Source organism: Rhinopithecus roxellana, chromosome 13 (genome assembly GCF_007565055.1).
Source record: "Rhinopithecus roxellana isolate Shanxi Qingling chromosome 13, ASM756505v1, whole genome shotgun sequence".
In the NCBI taxonomy this organism is placed as follows: Eukaryota; Metazoa; Chordata; class Mammalia; order Primates; family Cercopithecidae; genus Rhinopithecus; species Rhinopithecus roxellana.
In genome coordinates this window covers 134,945,490-134,954,495 of record NC_044561.1, presented here as the reverse complement: position 1 = coordinate 134,954,495, position 9,006 = coordinate 134,945,490, and the positions used below count along the sequence as shown (strand labels likewise).

The 9,006-nt window shown below is 44.0% G+C and overlaps 1 pseudogene and 1 gene segment (V, D, J or C); both read left to right on the top strand.

Annotated features, from left to right (window-relative positions):
- The first annotated feature begins 951 nt into the window (after positions 1-951).
- On the top strand, positions 952-2,383 carry LOC104674975 (annotated as a pseudogene).
- Positions 2,384-4,078: 1,695 nt separating this feature from the next.
- Positions 4,079-9,006, top strand: part of LOC104671035 — a 724,295-nt gene continuing 719,367 nt past the window's right edge.

Below are 9,006 nucleotides of genomic sequence, written 5' to 3'. Positions count from 1 at the left end.
GGAGGGACCATAAAATGATGCATCCACTGTGGCGGCCTGGATGACAGTTCCGCAGAAAACTAAACACAGAATTACCATTTTACCAGGGTTTTCACTTCTGGGCATGTGCCTCAAAGAATTGAAAGCAGGATCTCAAAGAGAAAATTACACACCCATGTTCATAGCAGCATCATTCACAATAGCTAAAAGGTGGAGGCAGCCCAAGCGTCATCTATTGGATAAACAAGATATAGTATACACACACAGGGGAATATTATTCAGCCTTAAACAGAAAGTTCTGACCCATGCGATGGCATGGATGAACCCTAAAGACATGATGCCAGCAGAAATAAGCTGGTTTCAGAAGGACAAAAGTTGTTTGCTTGCCCTTATATGGGGTATCTAGTGTAGTGAAATCCATAGAGACAAGAAGTGGAATGATGTTTTCCAGGTATGAAGTTTTGGTTTGGGAAGATGAAAAATTCCTGGAGATGAATGATGGTACTATGGTTGTACAACAATATTACTTTACTTAATGACACTGAAGCATATGCTCGAAAGTGGTTAAAATAATGTATTTTGTGTTTGAATAATTTACCACAGTCAAAAAGAAAAAGATTTAATATTTGAAGCAGTTTCCCTACTTCCAAGATCAATAAAAATATAGAGGACTAGGAGAGTGTGTCTGAGTCTCCAGGACACCCTTCCTTCTGTGCAAGCCCCACAGCACCCTAACAGACAAATAGAGTTGAAGATGCCTCATTGCAGGTGACACAAAATAACATGAGAAAGTTTGGGAGTGGGCATGATGGTAGCAGTGGGTGCCTGACCCAGTCCAGGAGCAGCTGCTAGTGCAACAAGGACCAAAGAAGGGGAGATGAAGCTGGCAGTAGTGGTAGCAGCCTCTCAAGCTGGAGAGGGGCATCTGCTATCCTATGAAAATGGTTCATAGTTGATATATCTGGCAAAGATATGTCATCCTGTCTACCTTTCATGACCAACTACAGTTTTCATTGCAGTGTACGTCATGATAGTGGCATATTTCATCCAGAAGCAAGCAAACATGAAGAAAATGTCCCTTAGTGCTTTGGTCAACCTGGCATGGCAGTCCCCAACACAAGATGAATATTATACCATTTCTTGATAAATACTGGGAGTGCATGATGACCATTCAGACACCTGGGAAAGTGACTAGGCTGAATAACATTGTTAAAACAATGAGGAAAGAAAGAGATTTATTCTTGGTAAAGGAACACCTGGATCCAGAACGTAAAGACCTGAAAGAAGATTGCCCAAGATGTGGACTTTTGGATCAGGACCTTGGTAACACTGATCCTATTTATGACAACCAAAAGCAAAGCAGTGCCTTGTCTATGAGTAGGAATCTGAATGGGGGAACTGAACAGGAAGCAACAGAAAAGAGGAAGAGGAGCTCAGTGCTAACAGCAGGATGAGATCTCAGAGAACACCAAAAAGGCCCAGAGTGACCCTTTGTTTTCTGCTCAGAGCCTTGCCTTTTAAAACACTCACTTAACAAAGATGGCTACTGGTATATTCTAACTGAGCCTGATCCACACACCCTTGGTCCTCAGAAGGTTGAAGACTGCTAGGCAGGAGAACTTATTCCTGAAGACCTCCACAGTGACTGCTTCTATGAACAGGTTTTATTAGCCTAACATGATTGAGCTCCCCAGGTAAAGATGTCCAATGACCAGCTGGCTGTCTGTGGTTGGGAAGAAGGGCTACTCTAGGATGCAGGCCTCTCATGGAGTATGGAAAGGGATGTGGTACTTTGAAATCACCAAGGATAAGTTGTCACCAGACACCACTGCCAATGGGATTGGTTTCAGCCCTAAGGTAACCATCAGTCTCCCTTAGGTTATGATAAATTTAGCTATTCTTGGTAGAGCAAAAAGGAACCAAGTTCCACCAGTCCACAGACAAACAGTACTCTTCTAGCTATGGACGAGGACAGGTCCTGGGATTTTATATTAATCTTCCTGAAAACACAGAGACAGCCAACTTATTGTCTGATACTTGCAAAGATAAGACTTTGAAAAGTTCAAGAATTATTTGTACTTTGAGAAAAAAGACTTTTCGGCTAAAGCACAGAAGAGCCTAAAACAGATTCTGCACGGTAAAATAATAATTTATAAAAATGGTGTCAATTAAGATGTTGTTTAAAAAGATATTTTTGAGGGGGTTGGTTTCCAGCCATCTCCTGGGAAAACAGCTGCATGGTTTGTATTAACTTTGGACTGTCCTGCAAGTGTCATTCAAATGATCCTACTCCCCTATGAGTGACATGGGCTGGGACGCTGTGGTAGAGCACACTACTGCTGATGTCTTGTATCTCCTGGAGACAGAAGTGGATGGGAGGCACAGTCCTCCATGGGATCCCTGAATAGTTCCCTCTTTCTTCTCAAATATGGATTTCTGGGGAATAATACTAGATGGCTTTTGTTGTTGTTTTTGAACTGTCTCAAATGTTCTCTCAAAGATTCTGCAGAACATAGCCTATCCACTTAGCAAGCTAAAAGGCTGAATAAGACTGTGAGAGATGCCCTGCTCATCATCATTCTTCTTCCACTTCCACTTCCTGCTCTTATATTCTTACCATCAGCCAACAGCTACTGATCCCAAGATCTTGTAATCCCTCTGGACTGCATACCTTGCCAGCTGGAACTTTTTATCTTACTGTATTTTCTAAGGAGTGAATAATCTTGTCCAAATAACTAACATATTTAAGACATTTCTGTCTGTAGACACTGATTCCATGCTATCTGTTTTTCAAGGAAGTGGTGAGCAAGTTTCTGAGAACACCTGAAATCAATGACTGTCCCTTCCAAACCAAAAAGTGATGTCCTTTTGGTGCGGGTTTGGTTTTGTTATTAATTTTAAAACATACCTTTGAAGGCTTAGATCTCTGAAACTACTAGATTTCTAGAAGTGTAATTGTGAAAGAAGTTTGCTTGCGTCATTAACAAAATGAAAAACTCTTCCTAAATAAAATTTGTTCTGAAGTTGAAAAAAAAGAATAATATGAGATTGGAACCTGGGAGGTCTGAAGATTCCCAGGAGCACTCTCAATTCTGAAGCTGATTGTAAGATAAGGGCTCCCAACAGCCCTTCGCTTCTTATGAATCCCTGGAAGGACTCACATAACTCACTGAAAACTGTGACATTCATTAATATGATTTTTCTACAGTGAAATAATACAGATTACAGTAATTCAAGGGAAGAGGCACATAAGCAGAGTTCAGAAGAATTCCAAGCACAAGCATCCAGTTGTCCTCTCCCAGTGGAGTAATACACAATGCTGCATTCTGCTGGCAACAGTGTGTGATTCTATGTAGGAAGCATTGCCAACCAGCAAAACTCACCCAGACTTGGTGTCCAGGGGACTTTTGAGTGATGGGGTGGGTGAGAGTGGGGTTGTTATGTAGACCTTGATGATCATCCTCATGGCTCACTTGAGTTTCCACTGAATTGACAATGAAATTTCAACCTTCCATCTTTGGTCATTTTCTTTTTAAAAATTCTCTAAAGTAAATTATTTAAAAAATTCTCACTTAAACCAGCTGTTCATTTAATATAACGCTCAACACAAATAGTTTCAAAAAGTCAGTTATGTCATTAAAACAATTGTTTAGTCATTCAAACATTCAGATAGCAACACCATGTAGCACTAAAATCGAACTAGTCACGGGCAGGATTTCAGCAACAGCAAGAGAAAGTAGAACAAATAGGAATGAGCGAAGAATAGACAAGTAATGGGTGTGAATTGACCTGGAAAATATTGTGGCGATGTCCAAAGATAAATCAATAGTTGTTTGTTAAACAAGTGAAAGACCACGCATTCTCAGTCCAGGAGAGCCACCAGGGGGCGGTCGGGGTCTCTTGGATTGTAAGAGGCTCAAGAGAGTCAAACTGAATGAACCCTGCACAGTTGCTCACTGACTCATGTAAATGTTAGAGCAGCTGCTTCCTCCCACAGGGCAAATCCACAGCACACAGCCACCCTGGGCTGGCCCCTCACAGTGTAGCTGCTCTCAGGACTGTGGACCTAGGTGGAGATAAAGGCAGTAAAGATTTGCATACAGCAGCACACAACACACCCCCTCCCTGCACAGAGCTCAATAGGAGATAAAGAGCCATCAGAATCCAGCCCCAGCTCTGGAGCCAGGGGTCTCTTCCAATATCAGCACCATGGCCTGGACTCTGCTCCTCCTCCAGTTCCTCCTCACTTGCTGCCCAGGTTAAGAGAGATTTCAAATACCAGCCTTTGGAGGGATCCCTTTTTCTCCCTTCTCATTTCTAACATGTGTCTGTTTTTTTGTTTCAGGGTCCAATTCTCAGGCTGTAGTGACTCAGGAGCCCTCACTGACTGTGTCCCCAGGAGGGACAGTCACTCTCACCTGTGGCTCCAGCACTGGAGCAGTCACCAGTGGTAACTATCCCTACTGGTTCCAGCAGAAGCCTGGACAAGCCCCCAGGGCACTGATTTACAATACAAACAGCAAATACTCCTGGACCCCTGCCCGGTTCTCAGGCTCCCTCGCTGAGGGCAAAGCTGCCCTGACACTGTCAGGTGCACAGCCTGAGGACGAGGCAGAGTATTACTGCTTGCTGTACCATAGTGGTACTCAGCACAGTGACAGACTCATAAGAGGAACCAAGACATAAACCTCCCTAGGCCCTTGTGATGTGGAGATCACATGATCAGACATACCAGCTCTCAAAGCAGCTTACATGTGGACCAGCCATAGGGGAAGGGAAGGGTATGAATTGATTCCTATTTCTGCTTAAGCCCTGAAGTGCAGGAAATGTGAGAATGATTTGGGAGTTACTGGATCCAGGAAAAAAAAAAAAAAAAGAGTTAATTGTTTTATATTCCAAAAGGAACACTAACAGCTGGATCAGATCTAAAGGTTGAGCCTAAATATATTTCCTCCAGAAAGAAGCTTCTTCAAAGTATGGGCTTTCTGAGCTAAGAGCAAAGACAAGAAACTGTTCTTTTTATATATTACCAAAGTTTGTTTTATTGAGTTACTTTCAAAGCAATACATGCCTATTATATAAAACAAGAATACTAAAAACCATCAAGTTCACTGCAAATCTATCTCATCGCGAACAATGAAAATCAGTATATTACTTCATTTGGAAGCATTCTTTCATTATTGTTCTCAATATTTCCTCAGAGGTGATCAAACCTTGTGCTTTTTTTTTCTGATTTTACACATCTTTTAAGGTTAATGTGACTAGTATTCCATTCTTCAAAAGGATAAAATATTTGAATGATTTTTAATTTTTAAAAAATTTTTATTATACTTTAAGTTCCGGGGTACATGTGCACAGTGTGCAGGTTTGTTAATTTTATTTTGATTTGAGTACCAATGAAAAAATATAGTTATATAGGTAATTCCAATTGTTAAATTTTCAGACAAAGATGGGATATTGTGTTATTATTAAAACATGCCTGGTTATTTCTATAGGTTTAGTTCGGTAAGGGAAAATGCCTGCAATTTTCAATGGAAAGACTGGAGTACCTTATGCCTGACTCCACAATACACAACCTAGAGAAACAAGGGTTTCCAGCTCATGTTTGCTGGAGCATAATAGATTCAGTTATGAGGAACAATTTATATGCAAAACTATTTCAATGTCTTCATGCATGTGTTGGAACAGTACATCTCCAATTTTATTGTGCATACAAATTATCCGGGGATCTTACAAAATGCAGTTTCTGATTGAATGGGTATGAATTGCTGATGCAGTCTCTGCATTTTCAAAGTGTGCTTGCCACAGAAAATCCACATATATGTTTCAATAGTAATAAGTCCAGCCAGGAGCAGAGGCTCACGTGTGTAATCCTAGTACTTTGGGAGGCTGAGGCAGGAAGATTACTTGAGGCCAGGAGTTTGAGACCAGCCAAGGTCAACAGAGCAAGATCTTTTCTCTACGGTTGTATTTTTTTAATATGAAAAAGGAATTAGCTGGGTATTGTGCTACAGGCTTGTAGTCCTACATACTAAGGAGGCTGAGGCAGGAGAAGAGCTTTAGCCCAGGAGTTAAAAGCTGCAGTGAGTCATGATCATGACACTGCACTCCGGCCTGGGTGGCAGAGTGAGATCTTGTTGCTAGTAATAATAATAATAATAAGTCCATAAGAACAGTATAAAATAAAGAGAACCCTGGACAGACAAGAACTTAAGTAAAACCTCTGACATAGGGAATTAATGAGCTTGGATGTTGGAAGCACCCGACACTCCATGGAGGGAGATGACCAGGGAAGACAGCTGCAAAGCTGAGAGAGGCTCCCCTTTCTTTACAAACAAAAACAAAAGCAAACAGACAACAAACCTGACCTCCCCTCTGGCTCCCGCCCAACATTCTTACTGGCTTCTCTTCCATTCTTTTCTATAGTGTAGCCCATCCTTAGGCTCTCCCCTTCCGCATCTCTGATTCCTGAATTCCCTTCCTGGGTCTCTCTCCTTTTCCTACCACCACTTCTCCCCTCTGACTTCCTGAGCTAATTATCAAGCGTTTTATAACAGAAAACTCATTGCATTTTTCTAGATCTGTCCTTGAAAGATGACACTCATATTTTTATTCTTTTTCTTGAATGTCTCTGATACCTTTAGTTCTGAAGAACCCCGAAGTTTTGGTTGATTCTCTTTCTTCACCTCAGCCGGGTCCTCCTCCTCCTCCTTCCTGGGCTTCTCGGTGTCTCCAGTGAATCCAGTGAACCACACAAATATGCTAATCAGTTCTCCCCAGCCTCCACCACTCTGTCTTGTGTGCTGATCTAGCGAGGAATTAAATAGGAAGAGAGACCCTTGGGTTTCTGTGCAGCCTGGGAAGTGAGTTCATGGCTGGACTCAGCTGGGACACCAGACACCTGGTGTCTGTTGATGGTTAGTGGTCCCGGGGTCCTGCAGCAGCTGTGCCCTCCCAGGGTGCCTTGAGAGTCACTGACCACGCTCTGCTACCTCCCACTCACCTCTCCTCAAGGAGGACAACCAGACTCAGCATCCTTTGGAGGGGTACAGCCAGAGATCAGCATAGATTTGCATTCAGACCTTTCCCCTAAAAGATGCCATGGAAGAGGGGCTGTCCCCCCTAATCTGTGTGGCTCAGGAAGCAGAGCCCTAGAGACATCTCTACCATGGAGAAGACCCCTCCTCCTCTCCCTCCTCATTCTGTGCACAGGTGGCTAGGGACAGAAAGGCAGGGACTGGCACTGGGAGGACCAGGGCTCTGTCTTGCTCCCCTGACTCACAGAGTCACCTCCCACATCCTGTGTCTCTCTCCTGACTCTCAGGGTCCTGGGCAGTCAGGGCTCACTTGGTAGCCTACACAGTCTGTCTGTGATGAAACCAGTCACCATCTCCTGGAAGCAGCAGCAAAAAGGTTCTTGGAATTGTGTCCTGGTACCAACAATGACAAGAAACTGCCTCCAAACTTCTGGTTTATAGAAGCAAATATCTGCCTGCAAGGATCCAGGATGGATGCTCAGGCTACCAGTTTGGCAAGGAGGCCTTCCCAAGCACCTCTGGGCTCCAGGCTGAGGATAACGCTGATCTCAACTATTGGCTTCAGACAGCCCCCTGGAGGCACTGTTTGTGCTGCAGTCTGGGGGAGGGAGACAGGAACATGTCAGGTCTCCTAGGAGCATAACCTAACTGCAGCACCACATACAACCAGGACAGCTGGGCTGTTTACCATTTGTGTGCGTGTTTGCTGGTGCTGCTGCTAACCAGGGTCCAAGGCTCAGATTAGGGACAGTGATCTAGAGAATGCTGCTTTGTTTTCTCAGGGCCAGACTTTAGAGAGACCCCTTAGCCACAGCATTGTCAGACTGCCTCAGAACAACCAGAAAGTCCTTGATTTCTGGAACAGGCTGCCCTGGGAACAGAGTCATGATAGGCCAGGGCAAGCAGGGACAGAATCCAGCTGAGTCTGTCTCAGGCACATGCATTAATAAAGATCTCTGTTTTTCCTTATTGTTTATTGAACACCTACTATGTGCCAGGGTCAGGTCTAGTGCTAAGGATACAGAGGTGACAAGACAGACAGGGATCCTGTCTTCACAGGACTGACACCAAGCAGAAATGTGAGGGCCAGCAAGTCAATAGAAAAAAGGCATATTGTGGTGTATCCAAGAGGGGACACTGGCCAGAGCGGGGAGAGCAATAGGAAGCCCTTAGGGAGTTGTAAGCAAGGAAGACACAGACCCTGATTTGAGACTGAGGAGAAAAGTCCAGCTTCTCCAAAGAAGGTGAAAAAGGAGGGGAGAGAGTGAAAGTGGACAGTCTAATTAGGAGATGGTAACTTTGTCCTCATGAGAGATGAGGTTTCCAGCAAGTGATGCAGCAGCTAAGCTGGAAAAATATGCGTGACCCACATTGGTGTGTGTAAGACTAAAGGAAAGAGGTCACTAGGTTGAGACCCGACCTTGTTCCTGTGATAAGAGCCTGACAACATCCTCCTGCTGCTACTGAGTGCCTCACACACCGTTTTTCTTTGGGTATTTCCTGGGACTCAGGACTCATTGCTTCCCTTCTCTCATATTCAGTGACATTTATTTCAAACATGACTTTGCACACCCAGAGAGAGACCTGGCTCCTTTCTATGGAGCAAAAGCACTGAGAATCAGGACAGAGCCTTCTACAGCACATGGGATGATGCCTCACACACTAACGGTGCTGCTGTTAAAGCTCGTGATCAAACCTCCCCGGAGCTACCTCAGAAACCATGAGAAGGGAGGTGTCAGTGCTGAGGTGTTTCACTTGAGGGTACGCTAATTTGCAGTTTGTCCAGTCCCCTCCCAGGCATTTTTACCAACCCTTCTGTTTACCTCCTTTCATCCCTGCCTCCTTCCTGGGGCAGGCTTCCGGGCCTCTGGTGTCTGCTGCTCTGTCTCCATCACAAACAGAGCAGTAGGGAGGTTATCTGATAATGAAGTTCCCTCCTCATACTCAGTTGTCTGGTTCCCCTTAGGAATTCTTCTGGTTGATGAGAATG